Raw genomic sequence first — 23,810 nt, forward strand, 5'->3', positions numbered from 1 at the left:
ATCCGTTACTTCCTTGTCCCCCACTACTACCTTCCCAGTGGTCCAATATCCACTCCTGTCTCTCTTTTACACTTCATGTGTCTGAAGAAACTTTTCATATCCTCTTTAAAATTATTGGATAGCCTTTCTTGTTTTCCACAACACCCTCCAATCTTGCTGTCATCAATAAATTTACCTGTTAGGGAACCGGAGCTGCAGCTTGATGACCTTTAACTCATATGGGAGAATGAGAAGGTAATAGATCGAAGTTGCAGGGAGGTAGTCAGACCTGGGTTGCAGGAGACCATCAGGAAAATGGAGGCAGCTTAACATCCAAGGATACAAGTTGTATTGAAAAGACAGCAGGTAGGCAGATGTGGTGGCTTGGCTCTGTTGGAAAAAAATTAAATCAAGTCATTAGAAAGAGGTGACAAAGGATCAGAAGGTGTTGAGTCATTGTGGACAGAGCTAAGAAACTGCAAAGGTAAAAAGATCCCGATGGGAGTTATATAAGAACCCCCCCCCCGCCCCCCACCAAACAGAAGGAAGGATGTGATCTACAGATTACAATGGGATATAGAAAATACAAGCCAAAAGGGCAAAGTTATGATAATCACGGGGTTTACAATATGCAGGTAGATTGGGAAAATAAGGTTCATGCTGGATCCCAAGAGGAGGTATTTCTAGAATATCTACGAGATGTCTTTTTTGACCAGCTCATGGTTGAACCCACTAGGGGATCATTCTGGAGTGCATGTTGGACAATGAACCAGAATAGATGAGAGAGCTAAAGGTAAAAGAACCTTTAGAGGAAAGTGACGATAATAAGATTGAATTCACTCTGAAATTTGAAAAGGAGAAGCTAAAGTCAGATATATCAGTATTACAGTGGAGTAAAGGAAATTACAGAGGCATGAGAGTGGAGTTGGCCAGAATTAATTGGAAAGGAACAGTGACAGGGATGGTGGCAGAGCAGCAATGGCTGGAATTTCTGGAAGCAATTTGAATGGCACAGGACATATACATCTCAAAGAGGAAGAAGAATTCTAAAGACAAGATGACACAACCGTGGCTAACAAGAGAAGTCAAAGCCAACATAAAAGCCAAAGAGAGGTCAATATAATAAAGCAAGAATTAGTGGGAATTTAGAGGATTAGGAAGCTTTTAAATATCAAGAGAAGGAAACTAAAAAATCATTCAGAAAGTAATGATGGAATATGAGCCGTATATGCCCGCTTTGAAAGGAAGAATAAACTACAGCTGTGAAGATCCCTGCTGCATCTAATGACCCTGTGATCTCTGTCTCAGAGGCCGATGTTAGGCTGTCTTTAAAGAGCGTGAAACCTCGCAAGGCAGAAGGTCCCAATGGAGTACCTGGTAAAGCTCTGAAAACCTGTGCCAACCAACTGGCGGGAATATTCAAGGACATTTTCAACCTCTCACTGCTATATGCAGCTGTTCCCACTTGCTTCAAAAAAGGCAACAATTATACCAGTGCCTAAGAAGAATAACATGAGCTGCCTTAATGACTATTGCCCAGTAGCTCTCACATCGACAGTGATGAAATGCATGAGAGGTTGGTCATGACTAGACCGAACTCCTGCCTCAGCAAGGACATGGACCCATCGCAATTTGCCTATTGTCACAATAGGTCAACAGCAGACGCAATCTCAATTGCTTTTCACATGACTTTAGACCACCTGGACAACATAAACACTTATGTCAGGATACTGTTCATCAGTTATAGCTCAGCATTTAATATCATCATTCCCATAATCATGATTGAGAAGTTGTAGAACCTGGGCCTCTGTATCCTCCCTCTGCAATTGGATCCTTGACTTGCTAACCAGAAGATGACAATTTGTGCGGATTGGTGATAACATCTCCTCCTCGCTGATGATCAACACTGGTGCACCTCGGGTGTGTGCTTAGCCAACTGCTCTACTCTCTCTATACCCATGATTACGTGGCTAGGCATAGCTCAAATATCATCTATAAATTTGTTGTTGATACAACCATTATTGGTAGAATCTCAGGTGGTGATGAGAGGGTGGACAGGAGCGAGATATGCCAACTAATGGAGTGGTGCCGCAGCAACAACCTGGCACTCAATGTCAGTATGACTAAAGAGCTGATTGTGGACTTCAGGAAGGGTAAGACAAAGGAACACATACCAATCCTCACAGAGGGATCAGAAGTGGAGAGACTGAGCAATTTCAAGTTCCTAGGTGTCAAGATCTCTGAGAATCTAACCTGGTCCCAACATTTCGATGCAGTTTTTAAGAAGTCAAGTCAGTGGCTATACCTCATTAGGAGTTTGAAGAGATTTGGTATGTCAACAAATGCACTCAAAAACATCTATAGATGTACCATGGAGAGTATTCTGACAGGCTGCATCACTGTCTAGTATGGGGGGGGGCGCTACTGCACAGGATTGAATAAAGCTGCAGAGGGGTGTAAATTTAGTTAGCTCCATCTTGGGTACTAGCAGAAAGTCAGCGTCCATTATTGAGGACATCCAGCACCCAGGGCATGCCCTTTTCTCACTGTTACCATCAGGTTGGAAGTACAGGAGCCTGAAGGCAATTTAGGAACAGCTTCTTCCTCTCTGCCATCCAATTCCTAAATGGACTTTGAGCCCTTGGACACTACCTCACTTTTTAAATATATAGTATTCTGTTTTTGCATGATTTTAATCTATTCAATATACATAATTTATTTACTTGTTTATTATTATTATTATTGTTGTTGTTGTTGTTGTTATTATTATTATTCTATATTATGATGTGCATTGAACTGCTCTTGCTAAGTTATCAAATTCCACGTCACAGGCTGGTGATAATAAACCTGATTTTAATTCTGATTTTGAAAGTAAGCTAGTATTAAAGGGGGTACTAGATGTTTCTTTAGATTCAAAAAATGTGAAAAAGAGGTGAGAGTGCATATCATTCCACTGGAAAACGATGCTGCAGAGATAGTAATGAAGGACAATGAAATGGCAGATGAGCTAAATAAGTATTTTGCGTTAGTCTTCACTGTGAAAGACAGCAGCAGTATTCTGAAAGTCCCAGTGTGTCAGGGTCAGAAGTGTGTTAAGCTGCCATGACTAAAGAGAAAGTTCTTGGGAAACTGAAAGCTATGAAGGAAAATAAATCACCAGAACAAGATGCCTTACACCCCAGGGTTCTGAAAGTGGTGGCTGTGCAGATATTAGTAATGATCTTTCAAGAATCACTACATTCTGGAATGGTTCCAGAAGGCTGGAAAATTGAAAATGTCAGTCTACTCCTCAGGAAGGGTGAGAGGCAGAAGAAAGTATATTATAGGCCTATTAGTCTGACCTCAGTGGTTGGGAAGATGTTGGAATGAATTGTTAAGGATGTGGTTTCAGGGTACTTGGAGGCACATGATAAAATAGTCATAGTCAACATGGTTTCCACAAGGGAAAGTCTTGCCTGACAAATCTGTTGAAATTCACTAAAACATGAAAAAAGGAGTATCAGTCGATGTTGTGTACTTGGATTTTCAGAAGGTCTTTGACAAGGTGCCACATGATAGGCTGCTTGTCAAGTTAAGAGCCTATGGCATTACAGGTAAGATACTAGCATGGATAAAACAGTGGCTGATTAGCAGGAGGCAATGAGTGGAAATTAAGTAACCTTTTCTGGGTTGGCTACCAGTGACCAGTGGTGTTCTACAGGGGTCTGTGTTGGGACCGCATCTTTTTAAATTATATGTCAATGACTTGAATGGTGGAATTAATGACTGTTGCAAAATTTGCAGTTGATACAGAGATAGGTAGAGGAGCTGGTAGTTTTGAGGAAGCAAAGATGCTACAGTAGGACTTAGATAGATTAGGAGAATAGCAGAGAAGTGGCAGATAGAATGCAGGGTCAGGAAGTGATAGTGATGTACTTTGGTAGAAGAATAAAAGGGTAGACTAGGGAGAGAAAATTCAAAGATCTGAGGCACAAGGGTCTTCAGTTCTTGTGCAGGATTCCATAAAAGTCAATTTTCAGGTTGAGTCTGTGATGAGGAAGGCAAAAGTAATGTTAGCATTCTTTCTGAGAGGACTGAAATATAAAAGCAAGGATGTAATGTTGAGACTTTATAAAGCACAGGTGAGGCCTCAATTGGAGTATTGTGAGCAGTTTTATCTAAGAAAGGATATGCTAACACTGGAGAGGGTTCAAAGGAGAGTCATGAAAATGATTCCACGATATTGTCGGCTGAAGAGCATTTGATGGGTCTGCGACTATATTCTCTGGAGTTCAGAAGAATGAGGGGTGACCTCATTGAAACCAATCAAATGATGAAAGGTCTTGATAGAGTGGATATGGAGAGGATCTTTCCTAGGGTGGGAAAGTCTAGGACCAGAGGACACAGCTGCATACTTTTAGAAAGGAGATGAGGATGAATTTCTTTAGTTATAAAAAGAATTTGTTGCCAAGGGCAATGGTGAAAATCATGTCTTTACAAATATTTAAGGATGAATTTGATAGATTCTTGACTGGTCAAAGCATGAAGGTATTCGGGAGAAGGCAGGAAATTGGGATTGGGAGAAAAAAATGGTGATGAAGAGTTGGAGCAGACTTGATAGGCTAAATGGCCTAATTCTGCTCCTATATCTCATGGTCAAATTGCCTTAAATTTGCTTATCCAGTTAGCTACATTATCATCCAGATCATTGATATAGATGACAAACAACAACTGACCTAGCATCGATCCCTGCGTCACTCCAATAGTCACAAGCCTTCAGTCAGAGAGGCAACCATCAACTACCCACAAAGGCAAGGTCTAATCCAATTTACTATCTCATCTTGAATGCAAAGTGACTGAACCTTCTTGTCCTTCCTTGCATGTGGGACCTTGTCAAATGCCTTGCTACGGTCCATGTGGACAACATCCGCTGCCTTGCCTTCATCCACTTTCCTGGTTACTTTCTCGAAAAACTATGTTTGATAAGATATGACCTACCATGCACTACGTCATGCTGAATATCCCTAGTCAGTCCATGTCTATCCAAATACTCATATATCCGGTCTTTAGAATACCTTCCAATAACTTTCCCACACCTGATCTCAGGCTCACTGGTCTATAACTTCCTGGTTTTATGTTTGGAGCCTTTCTGAAATAGTGGTACAACATTGGCTATCCTACAATCCTCTGATCTCTCATCTATCACTAAGGATGATTTAAATATTTCTGCTAGGGACCCTGCAATTTCTGCACTTACCTCCCACGGGGTCTGAGGGAATACCTTGACAGGCTCTGGGTATTTATTCACCCTAATTTGCCTCAAGTCAGCAAACACCCCACCCCCCCACCCCGGGAATCTGTATAGGGTCTGTGAAGTTGATGCCGCTTTGCCTCACTTATATAGACCTTGTATCCATCTCCTGAGTAAAGACAGATGCAAAAAAATGTATTTAAGATCTATTCCATCTCTTTTAGCTCCACACATGGATTACTATTGTGATTTTCCAGAGGACCAATTTTGGCGCTTGTAATCATTTTGCTTTTAAAGTATCTGTAAAATATCTTTTGGGGGGGGGGGGGTCATCCGCTTGTCTGATAGGGCAACCTTGTGCTTTCTTTTAGCCCTCCTGATTTCTTTCAGTGTTTTCTTGCATTTCTTATACTCCATAACTGCCTCATTTCTTCCTACCTGTCTGTATCTGCAATACACTTTTTTCCCCCCCTTAGCCAGGGCCTCAATATTTCTGGAAAACCAAGGTTCCCTAAACCCATTATCTATAAGTTTTATTCTGAGAGTCACAGAGAAATAAACTCTCAAAATTTCACACTTGAAGCCCTCTCACTTTTGCCAGTACACCTTTGCCAGAAAACAGACTGTCCCAATCCACACTTGCAAGATATCAAATTTGGCCTTTCTCCAATTTGGAATCTCAAGTTGCGAATCAAACCTGTCTTCTTCCGTATTTACTTTGAAACTAGTGGCAGTATGATCAGCAGTTTCAACATGTTCCCCTATACAAACTTCTGTCTCCTGCCCTGTCTCATTCCCTAATAGCAGATCAAGTATCGCACATGCTTCCTTTTGGACTGTTATATACTAATTAAGGAAACTTTCATGAATACAATTGACAAAAGTTGAAATCACTTACTATAACAACCTTATTTTTCTTGCAACAGTCTGTGATATCTCTACAAATTTGTTCCTCTAAATCCTTAGGACTGATGGGTGGTCTGTAATATAGCCCATTACTATGCTCATACCTTTGTTATTTCTCATCTCCACTCATAACCTCTTGCGAGAGAAGTTCTCCAGTCTGTCCTGACTGATCACTGCCTGAAAATTTCCCTGACTAGTATGTCACTCCTCCTCCTTTAATCCCTCCTGCTTTGTCATGTCTAAAACCACAGAACCCTGGAATATTGAGCTGCCAGTCCTGCCCCTCTTGCAGCCAACTCTCAGCAATGGCTACAATATCATAATTCCACATGTTGATCCATGTCCTGAGCTTATCTGCCTTTCCTACAATGCTTCTTGCATTGAAATATACGCAGCTCAGGGCATTAGTCGCATAATACTCAACTTTTTGATTCCTGACTCTGTCTGAGGCCTTTGGTTCTCATCCCCATGCAACTGTAGTTTAAATTCCCATGGCCCAGTGCAGCACTAGCAAACGTTCACACTAGGATATTAGCCCAGTCCAGCTCAGGTGTAAGGCCAATGATCTAAAAATCTGACACCTCCTCTCCTATCCTAATTCATTGGTCATATGTTAAGCTGTATAATCTTTTTACTTTTGGCCTCTCTAGCATGTGGCACAGGTAGCAATCCTGAGATCACAACCCTGGAGATCCTGCCCTTTAACTTAGCATCTAACTCACTGAACTCACTTTGCAGAACCTTATCATTCTTCCTGCCTATGTCATTGGTACCAACATGGGCAACGAACTAACAATCAATTGCCACCCATCCATGATCCTCAGCGGAGTTACACACCAGCAACAGATGACTATAACCAAGCGCTTGAGATACTGTATGACGCCGTCCCCAAACAAGACTTAGTCTATTCTGACACATTTCAAGTCATAGTCAGGGATTTCAAATTGGCTTGTTTGAAGAAAGCCCTGACTAATTAACATCAGCATATAATCTGTAGCACTAGAGGTCCTAACTGTCAGTACCTCCAGTTGAACTTTTTGTGTGTCAGTCTGTGGCTTTGCATTGCCATGTGCTCTTGTTTGTTTTCATGCCCCATGTGCTCCTGTCCCCGCTCCTGCTCTACTCCGGCCCCTGTATCACTGAGTGCTCTGCCTCTCACCTGTTTTGCTGCCACTTCTGTCTCATTGTGTTCCATCTATCATCTGCTCAGTGTATTTTAGTCCTGTTTGCTGCCTGTGAATTTTCCTGAGCCTTTCCAGCATTTGTATCTGCACTCCATCTGAATATTGACTCTAGTTTTTGAATTTCTCTGGATGTTTTGATCTCTTCTTGGACTTTGACGCTGACTTTGTTTGCACCTGGGGATTTGTTACTCAATTAATATCACTGTGTGCACAGTACTGGGTCTACGATTGGATCCCTGCTCCAGCGCCCTGACACCAACACACTAGACCACTGTTATACTAAAGGAAGGAATAGCTACCTGTTCCATGCCAAGACTGCATTTGGGGATGTTTGATTGCTTGGTTGTCCTTCTAGCTGCATACAGGCAGAGGTTAAAGAGCCAGGCTCCAGAGATTAGGACTGCAAAGAGGTGGTTGTGGGAGGCAGAGGAGCAGCTACCTGATTACTCCAAGTCTGTGGACTGGGCCTGATCAAGGACTCTTCTGAGGATCTAAATGAATATACTGCAATTGTCATGGACTGTATAAAAATAGCTGTACATGAGTGTGTGCCCACAAAATTAATCAGAGTCTTCCCCAACGAGATGCCCTGGATGAACCTCGAGATCCGCAATCTGCTGTGGGCCAGATCACAGGCGTTCCAGTCTGGTGACTAAGTAAGTTTCAAGGTGTCCAAGTACGATCTGGGGAAAGCTCTCTCATGAACAAGGTGGCAATTCCAGACCAAGCTTAAATCAACAAAGGATGCTCGACAGCTGTGACAGGGTTTGAATGCTATCACCGCTTACAAAGTAAAATCAAGCAACGCAGGTGACAACAGGGTTTCTCTTCTAAATGAGCTCAACTCTGACCATAAAAACATGGAGGAATCACCATCAACTCCCACAGCCACTGATGATCCTATGATTTTCATCTCTGAGGCTGATGTGGGAGCATCATTTAGGAGGGTAAACCCACAAAAGCATCCAGCCCAGAAGCAGTACCTAGCCAGGTACTAAAATCCTGTGCTGATCAACTGGTTGGAGAGTTCACTGAGGTCTTTCACCTTTCGCCTCAGCAGTCTGAGATACCCACCTGCTTCAGGCAACCTTCACTTCTACCAGTGCCTAAGGTAACCTGCCTCAATGACTACCGTCCAGTAGCACTTCCATCAACAGTGTTGAAATGCTTTCAGAGGTGATGAAACATAACAACTCCTGCTTGAGGAGTGACTTAGATCTGCCCCAATTTGTCTACTGGTGCAAAGGGTCCACAGCAGATGCCATCTTACACAGCTCTTCACTCCACCCTGAACATCTGGACACCAAAGATGCATACATCAGGATGTTCCTTATTGAATAAAGCTTAGCATTTAATACCATCATCCCCTCAAAGCTAATCAATAAACCAAGACTTTAGCCTCAATACCTCCTTGTGCAATTGGATCCTTGATTTCCAGCTAGTTAGAATTGGTAGTGGCACATCCACCACAATCTCCATTGGCACAGCTGCACCACAAGGCTGTGTGCTTAGCCGCCTGCTTTACAATTATGATGTGTGGCTAAGCACAACTTCAACACCACGTTCAAGTTTGCTGGTGACACCACTGTCGTAGGCCGAATCAAAGGTGGTGACGAATCAGCATGTAAGAGGGATATTTAAAATCTGGCTGAGTGATGCCATGACAACCTCTCACTCAGTATCAGTAAGTCCAAGGTGGGGATAATTGACTTCAAGAGAAGGAAACCAGAGGTCCATGAGCCAGCCTTCATCAGAGGATCTGAGGTGGAGAGGGTCAGCGTCTTTGGAATCCTCAGTGTTAATATTTTGGAGGACCTATCATGGGCCCAGCACTTAAGCAGAATTATGAAGAAAGCATAGAAGTGCCTCTACCTCCTTAGGAGTTTGTGAAGATTCAGCATAACATCTGAAACTTTGACAAACTTCTATAGATGTGTAGCAGACAGTATTTTATCAGGCTGCATCACAGCCTGGTATGGAAGCACAATGTCCTTGAACAGAACATCCTGCAAAGAGTAGTGGATACAGCCCAGTCCATCACAGTAAAGCCCACCCCACCATTGAGCACATATACATGGAGCATTGTTGCCAGAAAGCAGCATTCAGTATCAGGGACCCCCACCACCCAGGTCATGCTCTTTTCCTGCTGCTGCCATCAGAAAGAAAGTACACAAGCCTTAGGATTCATACCACCAGGTTCAGGATCAGTTACTACCCCTCAACCATCAGGCTCTTGAACCAAACTTCACTTGCCCCATCACTGAACTGTTCCCACAACCTATAGATTCATTTTCAAGGACTCTTCATCTTGTGTTCTCAATATTTATTGCTTATTAATTATTATTATTTCTTTCTTTTAATGTTTGCACAGTTCATTGGTAAGACCCTTGGCAGTGTGGAGGATCAGAGGAATCTTGGGGTCTGAGTTCATAGGACACTCAAAGCAGCTGCGCAGGTTGACTCTGTGGATAAGAAGGCGTATGGTGTATTGGCCTTCATTAATTGTGGAATTGAATTTAGGAGCCGAGAGGTAATGTTGCAGCTATATAGGATCCTGGTCAGACCCCACTTGGAGTACTGTGCTCAGTTCTGGTTGCCTTACCACAGGAAAGATGTGGAAGCCATAGAAAGGGTACAGAGGAGATTTACAAGGATGATGCCTGGATTGGGGAGCATGCCGTATGAAAACAAGTTGAGTGAACTCGGCCTTTTCTCCTTGGAGCGACGGAGAATGAGAAGTAACCTGATAGAGGTGTATAAGATGATGAGAGGCATTGATCATGTGGATAGTCAGAGGCTTTTTCCCAGGGCTGAAATGGTTGCCACAAGAGGACACAGGTTTAAGGTGCTGGGGAGTAGGTATGGAGGTTATGTCAGGGGTAAGTTTTTACTCAGAGAGTGGTGAGTGTGTGGAATGGGCTGCCGGCAACGGTGGTGGAGGTGGATACGATAGGTACATGGATCTTAGAAAAATAGAGGGCTATGGGGAGGTCTAGTAATTTCTAAGGTTCAGCACAACTTTGTGGGCAGAAGGGCCTGTTTTGTGCTGTAGGTTTTCTATGTCTTTTCACACTGGTTGAACACCCAAGATCTTTCTGTTATGGTTATTAATCTCTTATATATTTATTGAGTATGCCTGCAGGAAAATGAATCTCAGGGTTGTTTATGGTGACATATATGTACTTTGATAATAAATTTACTATAAACTTTGTACATAAATAAATGATAAAGTAGTGATGGTTGGGGCTGTGATGGAGTGGGTTAATGGTTGCAGATGCTGATCAATCTTACTGCTTGGGAAAGTAATGGAATCTGGTGGTTCTGCCATGGATGCTACATAGCCTCCTCCCTGAAGGGAGTGGGGCAAACAGTGATCAGGGTAGGTGGATTTGAGAGGGGGGGGGAAGAGCTTACACCAAACATTGGACACCCATGTTCTGTATTTGGAGCCTGTTTAGTACTCAACTTAAGGGAAGAGTTGGTGGGAGATGCTTTCTAATGACTGCTGATTACAAAGCTGGGATAATCCTGAAATTGTATGCATCAGCGTTCCTTCAGCTATATCTGACTCAAACTTTGTTGATAGTGGGAAGCAGTCATCAAAGCCTGACCTTTTGTCTCACCCACGGTCTAATTTCCACATTTATTTATTTTTTGAGTTACAGTGTGGATCACCTCAATTATCCCCCTGCTCCTTCCACTGAGGCAGGCTGACTCCCCTCCATGTTATGTTCATGGTACTGGGGGGCTGTGAATAACACTCATGAGAGACGGAGAGGTGAGAAACAAATGTGCAGCTGTTTATTTTGCTTGTAAGTCTTCATCCCAGAATACCCTCTCACATTATCTTCAGTGCATATCACACAGGGAACCTATAAGGTTCAAAATATACATGACCACGTAACACCTTTAACTCCTTTTCTCCCAACCTGCTCATCAAATCCCACTGCTGCTGTACTCTTTTCCTTTCTCCCATTGTCCACACTTCTCTATCAGATCTCTCCTCATTCAGCCCTTTACCTTTCACCTCCCAGCTTCTCGTGCCACACCCACTTACAATACCCATCACCGAGCTTCACCTATCACCTTCTAACTCATAATCCTTCCCCTTCCTCCACCTTCTTACACTGACTTTGCCCTTCTTTTACAGACTCTGCCCAAAACATCAGCTGTTTATTCCTTTCCGTCATTGTTTCCTGACCTGCTGAGTTCTTCCAGCATTTTGTATATATTCCTCTATTCTGAGGTGGGTTCCCTCTGATCCTAGGCTCTTCCACTTTTGGAAATATCCTCTCCATCTAGGCCTTTCAATGCACACTCCTGTCTGTAGCAATGGTGCTGAGTTGGAGATGGTTGAGTGCTTCTAGTTCCTTGGCATAAATATCACCAACAATTTGTCCTGGTCCAGCCATGTGGATGCTGCAGCCAATAAAACATATCAATACATCTACTTACACAGACAACTAAAGAAATCCAGCATTTTCCACAAGACTCCCACTAACTTTTGCAGTTACACCATAGAAATCCTCTGATACTTTGTGGTCAAGTCAGCAGAGAATAAGGTGGTGGGGGGTGCAGGCAGTATTTGGGAAGCAGGGAGTCTGCATAAGGACTTAGACAGATTGACAGAATAGGCAGAGAAGTGGCAGATGGAACACAGTGTAGGGAAGTGTATGGTCACGCACTTTGGTAGAAGGAATAAAGGAGTAGACGATTTTCTAAATGGAGAGAAAATTCAAAACTCTGAGATGCAGAAGGACTTGCGTGGGATTCCTTAAAAATCAACTTGCAGATTGCGTCAGTGGTGAGGAAGGCAAATTCAATGTTAGCATTCAGTTCGAGCGGACAAGAATATAAAAGCAAGGATGTAATGCTGAGCCTTTATAAGGCATTATTCAGACAGCACTTGGAGCATTGTGAGCAGTTTTGGGCTTCTTATCTAAGACAGGATGTGCAGACATCGGAGAGGGTTCAAAGGAGGTTCATGAGAATGATTCCGGGAATGAAAGATTCCATGTTCAAGATTGTATACTGTCATTTCCAGTACACAAGTGTAAAGGAGAATGAAATAATTGTTACTCAGATCCGATGCAGCACAAAAAAACACAATGAGATAAAGAACACAATAAATATAAATACATAAATTATATATATAGATTGTATCTCCAGAGAGTGACGCTATGCACAGAAGATTCTGTATACAAGGTGACTCCGCCAGGAAATTATAAAGTAGTGGTGGTGTAGTTTAGTGGGTGGAGATGTTGATCGGCTTTAGAGCTTGGGGAAAGTAACTGCTGTAAGTCTTGTGCTATGTAGCATCCTCCCTGATGGGAGTGGGACAAACAGAACATGAGCAGGATGGGTGGAATCCTTCATGCTGTTACTGTCACTTTTTTGTGTATGTGTCCTTAACGTGGGTAGACTGATGCCGGTGATGCATTGGCCAGTTTTGACTACCTATTGTAGAGCCTTCCTGTGCAACTTCCACAGCAGGCTAGGATGCTCTCTATTGCACGTCTGCAAAAGGTCATGAATATTCCAGCTCTCTTCAGCCTCCTCAGAAAGCAGAGGCATTGATGAGCTTTTTTGATTGTGTAGAATGTGTTTTGGAGCCATCAGCGGTTGTGTGAGATGCGGACTCCCAGGAGTTTTAAACTTAACGGTTTCCACTACTGTGTCACCAATGTAAAGGGGCATGTGAGTGGTGCGAGTTCTCCTGAAGTCAATAACCATCTCTTTTGTCTTGTTGACTTTGAGGAAGAGGCTACTTGCCTGGCACCAGGCCTCGAGGTCTTCCATCTCCACTCTGTAGGCTGTCCCATCATTGTTGGTGATGAGCCCCACCATTCTGAGCCATCAGCAAACTTGACATTGTGATTGCAATGTGAACATGTGAGGAACGCTTGACGGCTCTGGGCCTGCACTCACTGGAGTTTAGAAGAATAAGGGGCAGATCTCATTGAAACTACAGAATACTGAAGGGCCTAGATAGAGTGGACATGAAGAGGATGTTTCCTATAGTGCGAGAGTCCTGCTATAAAACGGCCATGATGGAATGGTGGCGCAGATCCGATGGGCCAAGTGACCTAATTCTGCTCCTAAATCTCAGTGTCTTGAGATTAGTGGTTAGTGCAATCCATTACACCTACTAGTGGGCACCGATTGGTCTTCAATTCCTGCTGCTGCCTGCAAGGACTGTGTAGGTTCTTCCCATGAATGTGTGAGTTTCCTCTGGGTACTCAGTTTTCCACCCATATTCCAAAGGTATATTGTTAGGGTTAGTGAACTTGGTGCATGTTAAGTTTGCACCAGGAGCTTGATGACACCTGTGGGCTGCCCCAGCACAACCTTCAGACTGCGTTGGCCATTGACACAAAACAGCACATTTCACTGTATGTTTGAATGTGAAAAATGAATCTTACAAACAACAGCTTTCAGAGAGTTGTGGATATAGCCCAGATCATCATGTAACCCAGTTTACCCTCCACTCCCCAAGTTTTCCTCTGCTACATTGGTGCTGCTTCCTGCACCCATGCTGAGCTCGTCAATTTCATCAACTTTGCCTCTAACTTTCACCCAGCCCTTAAATTCACTTGGTCCATCTTGGACACTTCTCTCCCCTTTCTCGATCTCTCTGTCTCCATCTCTGGAGATAGACTGTCCACTGACATCTTCTACAAACCCACTGACTCCCATAACTATCTTGACTATACCTCTTCCCACCCTGTTGATGCACCATCAATAACTCACTCTGAGATGTAAAGGCTTTTATTGACTGGAAGAAGGAACAAGCAGTGAGTGACCACCATACTACATCCTGGAGACTGAGAGGCCAGGCTCAGGCCTCAATCGCCTTTATACAAGGGTCTGTAGGAGGAGCCACAGGAGCAGTCAGCAGGGGGCATGTCCAGACAGGTATATATAGTTTACCACACCTGCCCAATGCAAAAATGCCATTCCCTATTCCCAGTTCTTCCGTCTCCGCCGCATCTGCTCCCAGGATGAGGCTTTCTGTCCCAGGACTTCTCAAACGTCCTCTTTCTTTCAGGATCGTGATTTCCCTTCTGGTGTCATCAAAGGTGCCCTCACCCGCATCTCCTCCACTTCCCGCACTTCAGCCCTTAACCCATCCTCCTGTCACAACAGAAACAAGGTTCCCCTTGTCCTCACCTACCACCCCACCAGTCTCCGGATCCAATATATTATCCTCCGCAACTTCCGCCACCTTCAACAGGACCCCACCACTGACCACATCTTTCCCTCCCTACCCCTCTCAGCTTTTTGCAGGGATCGTTCCCTCCTCAACTACCTGGTCCACACGTCCCTCCCCACAGAACTCCCTCCTGGGACTTATCCCTGCAAGCACAAATGCTACACCTGTCCCCACACCTCCCCCCTTACCACCATTCCGGGCCCCAGACAGTCCTTCCAGGTGAGGCAACTCTTCACCTGCGAGTCTGCTGGAGTCGTCTATTGCATCTGGTGCTCCCAGTGCGGCCTCCTCTACATCAGCGAGACCCAACGCAGATTGGGGGATCGCTTCGTCGAGCATGTCCGCTCCATCTGTCACAATAGACAGGACCTCCCGGTTGCTATCTACTTCAACTCTGCCTCTCATTCCCATCTAGATTTGTCCATACATGGCCTCCTCTACTGCCATGATGAGGCCAAGCTCAGGTTGAAGGACTAACACCTCATCTACCATCTGGGTAGCCTCCAGTCTGGTGGTATGAACATTGAATTCTCCAATTTCCGGTAATTCCCTCCCCCTCCCCTTCCCCGTTCCCCTATCCCAGGTCCCTCTCTGCCTCTCTCTCCTTTCAACTTTCTGCTTCTTTATCTCTACAGTTCTTTCATTCTTATCCCCTCCCCTCCCCCTTTATCTTTCCTCTGATTGGTTTTCCACCTGCCACCTCTAGGCCCTACCACTCCCCTATCTCTATTACTGGGCTTTGGCCCTCTCTTCCCCCCCATTCCTGATGAAGGGTCTCGGCCCAAAACGTTGGCTACTCTTTTCTCATGGATGCTGCCTGACCTGCTGAGTTCTTCCAGCGTTGTGTACGTATTCTTTGATCCACAGCATCTGCAGTTGTATTTTTGTGCCAATGACTTGGCTGGCCTCCACAGCCATCTGAGGTCACAAATTCCACAAGTTCATCACTCTCTAACTAAAGAAATTCCTCCTCATCTCAGTCTATCGGGCCATCCGTGTACTCTGAGGCTGTGCCTTCTGTTCCTACAATCCTATACTATAAGAAACATTCACTCCGCATCCACTCTACCCAGGCCTTCAATTTTTGATGGGTTCCTATGAGATGCCCCTCATTCTTCTAACCTCCAGCAAATAAGGCCCAGAGCTGTCAAGCACTCCTCATGAATTGTATTACCCCTTTCATTTCCAGGATCATTCTCATGAACCTCTTCTGGCCCCTCTCCAATGTCAGCACATCCTTTCTTAGATATGGAGTCCACAACTGCTCACAATAGTCCAAGTGCTACCTGACCAGTGCCTCAGTATTGTATCCTTGCTTTTATATTCTGCAGCTCTTGAATTGAATGCTGACATTGCATTTGCCTTCCTCACCAAAGTCTCGACCTGTAAGTTAACCTTGAGGGAATCCTGCACAATGACTCCCGGGTCCCTTTCCACCACTGATTTCTGAATTTGCTCCCTTTTTAGAAAATAGTCTATGCCTTTATTCCTTGTACCAAAGTGCATGACCATTCACTTTCCTACACTGTATTCCATCTGCCACTTCTTTGCCCGCTCTTCTAATTTGTCTAAGTCATTCTGCAAAATCCCTGCTCCCTCAAGACTACCTGCCCCTCCACCTATCTTGGTATCATCTGCAAATTTGGCCACAAAGCCATCAACTCAGTCAGTGAAAACTTTGGCATTTAACGTGAAAAGAAGTGGTCTCAACACCAACCCCTACAGAACATCACTAGTCCCCAGCAGCAAATCAGAAAACTGGCATCAAGAACAGTTTCTCTCCCATTGTTATCAGATCCTTGAATGAACGTCTTACACAACAAAGATAGACACTTGATCTCTCCTCTCCCACTGCACCTTATCAAGGGTCCGCTTGCACTGCGCTTTCTCTACAACTCCCCGTGTTCTCTCCGTGACTGTGTGAGTTTGCTTTCGATGGTCCAGTTTCCACAAAGATGTGTGGCTTGGCAGGTTAACTGGCCACTGTAAATTGCCCCAAGGGTAGATGAGTGGTAGAATCTAAGGGCCTTTAATGACAAAGGAATAAAACGGATTTCATGTAAATGAGTGCTTCACGGTCAAGATAACTCAGTGGGCTGAAGTGCTTGATTCAGCACTGTATGACTCTGTTTAATTTTGTTAGAGCTCATCCCCCTTCAGTATGAGCATGAGGTGGAATTCAGCAAAGTCCTTTAAAGTAGAAAGTGCTGTATCAGTGATTCTGTGGCCGGATCAGCAGTTTCAGTTTTAATTATGTACAAGAAGATCAAAACAATCCAGTCTTTTCCCTAAACAGTCCTTCCAGGCAGATCTTCATAGGTAAACACATCAGTATTTCTGGCCAGATATTTTAATTCCACTTCCAATTCCCATAGAGACAAGTCTGTCCAGTGCCCTCTCTACCAATAAGTTGAAGACATAGATTAGACCAACAGCACCTCTGTCTCCAACCTGATGGCATGAGCATCAATTTCTGTAACATCTGGTAACAATTACCCTTTGTCCCCCCGTCTTTATTCCTTATCCCACTTGCCCCCATACCCATCTCATTCTCCCCCCACCACCCCTCGATCACCCAAAGATTCCACTCTTCAGTTTCCCTTCTCTTGATTCCATGGTCCACTGTTCTTCCAATCAGATTCCATCTTCTTCAGCCCTCTGTCACTTCCTCCTATCGCGTCCCAGCTTTTGACATCATTCCCTCTGTCTCCCTCCCTCACCTGCCTATCACTACACTCACCTGGATCCACCTATCACCCATCAACTCTTGCTTCACACCTCCTCCCCACTTTTTTATACCAGCTACCTCCCCTTTCTCTTCCTAGTCCTGATGCAAAAAGAATTGGCATGGCCCTGTCCATCACGTATAACGCCCTCCCAATCATCAAGCATATCCACATGAAGCATCCATCATCACAGACCCCCCACGAGAGAGAGAGAGAGAGAGAGAGTGTTCTGAAGGGACCAATTCTGTGTACTTGTGTGAATAGCTGTGTTTGTCAGAGGGTATATGTACTTTTGTTGATATTCGTGTGTATACAAAGGTCTGGTATGAATTAGTTTGTGTGTGTGTGAGAGAGAGAGTGAGGGGAGAGAGAGAGAGAGAGAGAGAGAGAGAGAGAGAGAGAGGGGGGGAGGGGGGGAGTCAGAGAGAGAGAGAGAGAGGGAGGGAGGGAAGGAATGAGGGAGAGAGAGAGATATCCTTGATGTACAGCACCACCTGTTTTCAGTTGATCTTCTTCCTGCATGCGAGGCACATTAACATAACATCCTGACATAAATTTGCCTGACTTTTTGATTATAGTTTTGCAGGGTGTTTGATTTGGTGTGGGCAGTGTACTCAGCCACATGTTAACAAATTACAGAGTACTCCAGCCCAATTCCTCCACACTAACCAGTCATCCACCTGGAGCTGTGGGATTGTTGGTGAGGAGTGGTGCTCTATCTAGTGGTGCAATCCAGAATTACCAGAGCTCCAAAAACGACCTATGGATTCAGTAGGGGGCGAAAGGGTTGTTGGATGGTTCAGGTTGAGACTGTAAGGAAAAGATAGCCAGAATCTGGGAGGGGTGAGACAGACACTGGTGGGTTATAGGTAGAACCTGATAAAGGAAGCTGTAAGGTAAGGTTTTTCCCCTGAATCCTAGCTCGCTCAGCTTTTTCTCATAAGACATGTTCTCCAATCCAGCAGCATCCCAGTAAATCTCTTCTGCAGTCTCTCTAAAGCTTCCACATCCTTCCTACAATGAGGCAATCAGAACTTATCACAATACTCCAAATGTGATCTAGCCACAGCTTCACAGAATTCCAAAATTACCTCACAATTGTGATCTTCAAGATGGCGGCGTGACACAGTTTGCAGCGGCCTCTCTGGAGTTGATATTTGTTATTTGTCAAGCGGGGTGCCGTGCACAATCCTAATCTGATGAAAAATGGACATGGGAGCACGGAGGAACATCTGGAAATCTCCAGGAAGGCTTTCTTCGATGCTGCTGCTGGTGTGAGGTCTGGGTCTCTGCTGAGAAGAACAGGCCCCCAGTCCTCGAGGTTGCGTTGCAGGTGGCGGGGACGTTTAGTGCGCTCAGCAGAGGATGGTGCTCGGAGAGGCTGGTCGGAGGCTTAACGGACTCGGGAGTCCGCTGCAGTTGGGGCGCTTTCACTGTGTGCTGCATCTGCGAGGCTGAGTCTGACGGCGCCGTGGAAGTCCATAGCAGGGATATTCACTTTTGCCGCCTGTGTGGGATGACGTGTCTATCGGGAGCTTGAGGACTTGTGGAAACTGTGTGGTGGTTTCTTTCGAACTTATAGTCTTTTAACATCTTTGGACTATTTTTACCGTGCCCATGGTCTTTTTTATTTATCAATTATGGTATTGTTTGCTCTGTTGTAACTATATGTTAACTATAACAATAAGTAACTATGTGATTTTGTGTAGGTCTTGTAGTTTTAGTTTTTGGTTTGTGATCTTGAGCCATCAGCTCTTTGAGGCTTCAGTCAGAAAAAATAAAGAAAAGAAAAGCACTAGATAAAGTTTATTTTCCTTCCCTTCTTTCTATCTGCTTAGCTGGGACAGTAGAGATAGATGCCAGGCAGGATAGTGGAATGCTCCTCTTGCGGGATATGGAAAGCAGGGAGGCCTCCAGTGTCCCTGACGACACTAGAGTTGGTAGAGTTGATCTCCTGACTTGGTGTGTCTGGGTAGTCTTGTTTTGTCTGGTAGGTTTGGAGCTCCTTTCCGGAGCACGCGCTAAGATGGTAGCGCGATATTAATACGCAGCAGCCTCTCCGGACTCTGGATTTGGGAATTGCCAAACGTTATGTGGATTTTCTGGTGTAGTCTGTTTTGTCGTGAGCTTTTGTGATATCATTCTGGAGGAACATTGTTTCATTTTTTAACTGCATTGCAGTTGTGGTTTATAAATGACAATAAACCGAAATACAATTCAATTCAAAATTCAATTCTTGAACTCTATGCTCTGACTGATGAAAGCCATGCCACCTTCTTAACGAACCCATCAACATACAACAACTGAGGGATCTATGAACATGAACCACAAATTTCCTCTGTTCCTCCACACTGGTAATCCTGCTATCGATGATAGAATGTATTCTATGCTGCACGATAGTGTAACAGTTAGGGTAATGCTTGTACAGTACCAGCAAACACCAGTCCAGATTCAATTCCCCCGCTGCCTATAAGGGGTTCGTATACTCTTCCCATGACTGTGGGAATTTCAATCCGGGTGCTCAAGGTGCCTCCCACATTATGTTGGCACTGGAAACATAGACATTCTTGCTAAGCACTATCACTGATTTGGTTTGACACAAACAATGTCTTTCACTGTATGTTTTGATATATATGCAATTGTAATGTCATGGTTAAGAATGCTACTGCTATGCTGTAGGTATTTCATTTTGGCACTTCTATAAAAGCAGTGTGTTGTGCTTTTAGGATTTTTCGGTTTCAGCTACAAGGGGCTACGATGTTCAACTAGGAAAGTTCTGTCAGCGAATCAAGATCACAGAATCGGCAGGAAGTTTGAGAGCGTGGGATGGAGAGAGATTTGTGATGGATAGTGTGGTTCATAGTGTTTTTTCTTGGCAGGAACTGCAAAGAGGATTGGAGGCAAAACAGCTGAGGATGCCATGGGAAGGAGCATCCCCACTGCACAAGGTGGAAGGGCCAGTACTCCCAAGAGAGAGCCTATTTGTTCGAGATAGATTTCGAGTGACGTTCATCATGTGGTGTGTGCTTTCAAGTAGACCATAGGTCTAGCACGAGTAAAAAGACAACTTCAAGATGAGCTCCAACAATGTGCACACTTAGACTGGTTTAACTGTAATCGTCTCTTTTTTTTTCCTTTGCCTACTAAATGTTTGATAAAGCTGAAATTTGTAAATACAATTTCTTTATAATTTTATGCGGTATAGGATTTGTTATTTCTTGCCGACTGCAAATTGTGTATGGGCAGTATTTAGCACAGCATTCAATCAAATCAAGGTTTCTTTAATAGTTTGGTTGAAACCCAAATCAGATTGACCCTAGACACCTATTGTTTATGAACAATAGTGGCCTTCTCACCACCGAGTCTCATGGCTGTCAGCAGGCCAGCAACAAGCCAAGTTTCCATACAAGCCCGGTAAGGGAAATTCATAACAAATAAAGCTGATCTGTAATTCTGTCAGAATGCTTTGTATGGTATCTGCTCTGTACGTGACTGCAAGAAACCACGAAGGGTTGTGGACACAGCTCAGCGCATCACAGAAACCAGCCTTCCCTCTATGGACTCTGTACTTCTCACTGCCTCAGTAAAGCAGCCAGCAAAATCAGAGGCCCCGCCCACCTTGAGCATTCTCTCTTCTCCCCTCTCAAATGAGGCACGCAGAAGAGAAAGAAGTGCAAGAGCACATGCCACCACACTCAAGGACAGCTTCCATCCTGATGTTATCCAGTTCTTGAAAGGACCTCTTGTACAATAAGATGATACTCTTAGCCTCAAAATCTACATGGTTGTGATCTTGCACTTTATCATTCACCTGTGCTACACTTTTTTAAGTACTCTTTTACACTTGTTATTGTTTTACCTCATTAGAAGGTTGTTGTAGGTTTCAGAATGTCATAGACAGGATGCAGACTGGGGTGAGAAGTGGCAGATGGAGTTCAATCCAAAAAAAGTGTGAAGGGATAGATATAGAGATTATGCAAATGCTGCAAATTCAGAGGAAGACACACAAAATGCTGGATGAACTCAGCAGGTCAGGCAGCATCTATGAAGAGGAACAAACAGTTGATGCTTTTGTCTCGGACCTTTCATTAGGACTGGAAAAGAAGGGGGTAGAAGCCAGAATAAGACAGCGGGGGCAGGAGGAGGAGTACAAACTGGCAAGTCATTGGTGAAATCAGGTGAAAGGGGGAATGAAGTGTCAAGCCATAAGGAGATATGTGGAAGAGGTAAAATGCTGAAGATGATGGAGTTTGATAAGAGAAGATTGAGCATAGGAAAAAGGGAACCAGAGATGGTGATGAGCAGGTGAGGAGAAGAGAAGGGGTAAGAGAGGAACCAGAATGGGGGATGCAAAAAAGGAGGCAGGTAGAGGGAGAAATTACCAGAAGTTAGAGAAATTGATGATCAAGCTGCCAGCTTGGAGGCTACACAGATGGAATATGAGGTTTTATTCCTGCAATCTGAAAGTGACTTCTTTATGGCAGTAGAGGAGGCCATAAACTGACATGTCAGAATAGGAAGGAGAAGTTGAAGTACAATGGGTGGTTACCAGAAAAACCCAGCTTTTGTGATAGATGGAACAAAGGTGCTTGATGAAGCAGTCCTCCAATCTACATCGGGTATCACCAAGAGCTCCAGATACACTAGACTTGTAGGTGAAGTGTCACCTCACCTGGAAGGACAGCTTGGAGCTCTGAATAATGGTGAGGGATGGGGTTGTAAGGGCAGGTGTAGCACTTGTACTGCTTGCAGAGGCAATTACCAGGAGGGAGATCAGTGCTGAAGGATGGTGGACAAGACAATCACCTAGAGAACGATCTCTGCAGAAGATGGAGAGTACGTGGGTGGGTAAATGAATTTAGTGATTATGCAGAAAATTTTGAAGTTAATAAGTCATCGGGGTGATTGATAAGTTCATGGCCTAAGGTAGAAGGAGATGAGTTACTAACTTCAAACTTTCTGTATAATCACTCAAAGAGTTGAGCTGCATGTGCATGTAATAAGAGCTGTATAACTCATCTCCTTCTAGCTTAGACCACAAAATAATCAATCACCTGTGCTGTGGACACTTTCTGGAGGTCCAAGATCCGGATGCTCCACAACTGCTGGACTAAGTGTGTAAATATAGGAGGGGACTATGTTGAAAAATAAATGTGCTAGGTTTTCTAAAATTGACTCCTTCTACCTTAGGCCACAAACTTATCAATTACCCCTCGTATATTATAACGAATAACATTAGTAGAAAGAGGGATGAGGCCCTGCAATGAGTATTTGTTCATAGGTCGATGGCAAACAGCGGGACCTACAAGGTTATAATCTCAGGATTAGTTCCTGTGCAATATACAAACGTTTGAGTATAAAGTTGAGAGGAAAGGTGAAATAAATTGTACAGGAGGGAAGGTTTTAGTATTTGGATCATTGGGCTTGTTTTTTTAGGTCTGGTGGGACCTGGATCATGAGGACAGATCTCTTGTGTCTGTGATGCACTAATCAGAGATAGCCAAGATGACTTTGTCAAGGACAGATCCTGTCTGACTAAGCTGAGTGCATTTTATTGTGGAGCTAATAAAGAGTGTATTGATTAAGTGATGGGAGGATCTGAGGGGGACATTTCTTACCCAGAGAGTGAAGATTACCTGGAATGTACTGCTAGTAAAGCAGCTCTGCTGAGAGAATTTGATAAGTATGCAGGTGAGCACTTGAATCACATCAGCAGAAAAGGCTGTGGGACCAGTGCTGAAAGATGAGGTTACACGGATCTGTACCAACCTGGTGTGTGTGGATGTGTTGGGTTGAACGGCCTGTTTTCATAAGACACAAGAACAGAATTAGTCCATTTGGCCCATCAAGTCTGCTCCACCATTCCGCCTTGGCTGATTTATTATTCCTTTCAACTCAACTGCTTGCTGGCAAACGTGCCGTCTCTGGTGAATAAAATCGATGATCTCAGAGCCAGGGTGCTGATTCAGAGGGACATTGGGACAGCGCGTGTCCTTTGTTTCACGGAATCTTGGTTAACCCCTTCTGTACCAGATGCAGCAAACCAGATCAACGGGTTTACTATACACCATCAGGATAGATCTATAGAGTCTCTCAAAAGCAGAGGTGGAGGAGTATGCCTCATGATCAACTCTTCTTGGTGCACAAATATATCAGTGCTGTCCCAATTCTGCTCACCAGACCTGCAATATCTAGCAGTAAAGTGCTATCCTTTTTACGTACCATGGGAGATCCCTAGGATCATTTTGGTAGCAACTTACATTCCACCTCAGGCCAATGTCAAGCAGGCTTTAGATGATCTGAGTAATAGGATTAACATGCACGAAACAGTGCACCCTAACACCTTCACCATTGTTTTGGGAGATGTTAACCAGGCTAGTCTGAAAAAATCACAAAGCAACTACCATCAGCAGATCACTTGCAATACCAGAGGAAACAACACACTGACCCATAGCTACACCACCATCAAGAATATCTGCCGTGCTATTCCACACCCTAAATTGGGAAGTCTGATCACCTAGCTGTATTTCTACTCCCTGAGTATAGGCAGAGACTGAAGACTGCAGCATCAG

The 23,810-nt window shown here is 44.1% G+C and overlaps 1 protein-coding gene across 1 annotated transcript in view; it reads right to left on the reverse strand.

Moving 5' to 3' along the window:
* LOC132406674 (P2Y purinoceptor 1-like) overlaps positions 1-23,810 on the reverse strand; it is a 273,564-nt gene that overhangs the window by 80,991 nt on the left and 168,763 nt on the right. Inside the window, exon 4 of the mRNA XM_059992508.1 lies at positions 176-369. The gene's annotated coding sequence lies outside the window, so the exon portion shown is untranslated. The remainder of the gene's footprint in view (positions 1-175; positions 370-23,810) is intronic.

This window comes from Hypanus sabinus, chromosome 2 (assembly GCF_030144855.1).
Source record: "Hypanus sabinus isolate sHypSab1 chromosome 2, sHypSab1.hap1, whole genome shotgun sequence".
In the NCBI taxonomy this organism is placed as follows: Eukaryota; Metazoa; Chordata; class Chondrichthyes; order Myliobatiformes; family Dasyatidae; genus Hypanus; species Hypanus sabinus.